The sequence below is a fragment of the Mesitornis unicolor genome, unplaced genomic scaffold, assembly GCF_000695765.1.
Source record: "Mesitornis unicolor isolate BGI_N332 unplaced genomic scaffold, ASM69576v1 scaffold12132, whole genome shotgun sequence".
Lineage (NCBI taxonomy): Eukaryota > Metazoa > Chordata > Aves > Mesitornithiformes > Mesitornithidae > Mesitornis > Mesitornis unicolor.
The window spans coordinates 35,710-36,072 of record NW_010169873.1 but is presented as its reverse complement, the minus strand read 5'-3'; the positions used below and the strand labels follow the sequence as shown (position 1 = coordinate 36,072).

Sequence of the window (363 nt, the reverse complement as noted above, 5' to 3'; positions counted from 1 at the left end):
CAGTCCCGTCTTCGTCACCAGAAGCCACTGCTCAGGTGGCCCTGCCCCACCGCTGAGCTCTACGGGCTGCAGGCCAGTCGACTCGACTCTCGCCATGGGTTGCAAAAGGGGAACCTGGGCTCGGCATCCTCCTCCTCCTCCCTCTCCTTTCTTTCCTTCGAATGACCTTGGTGTTCTTCAGAGTTGTTCTCCTCAGGTCCCACTCCTTTCTCCGCTGCAGGTCTCTTCTGATGGTTCTGGAGTTCTCAGCTCTCTCTTTTTTCGGGATGAAGCTGCAGTAGGTCTTAAGCTTAAGTTGTGGTCGGGACTGGCCAAGCCCAGTTGGGCAGGGCCGGTGCTGCGCCATCTGCACCTGGGGCTGTC

General features: G+C 58.7%; 1 protein-coding gene across 1 annotated transcript in view; it reads left to right on the top strand.

Moving 5' to 3' along the window:
* The window catches only part of LOC104536795 (ankyrin repeat and SOCS box protein 3-like), an 18,045-nt gene that overhangs the window by 4,226 nt on the left and 13,456 nt on the right, over positions 1-363 (top strand).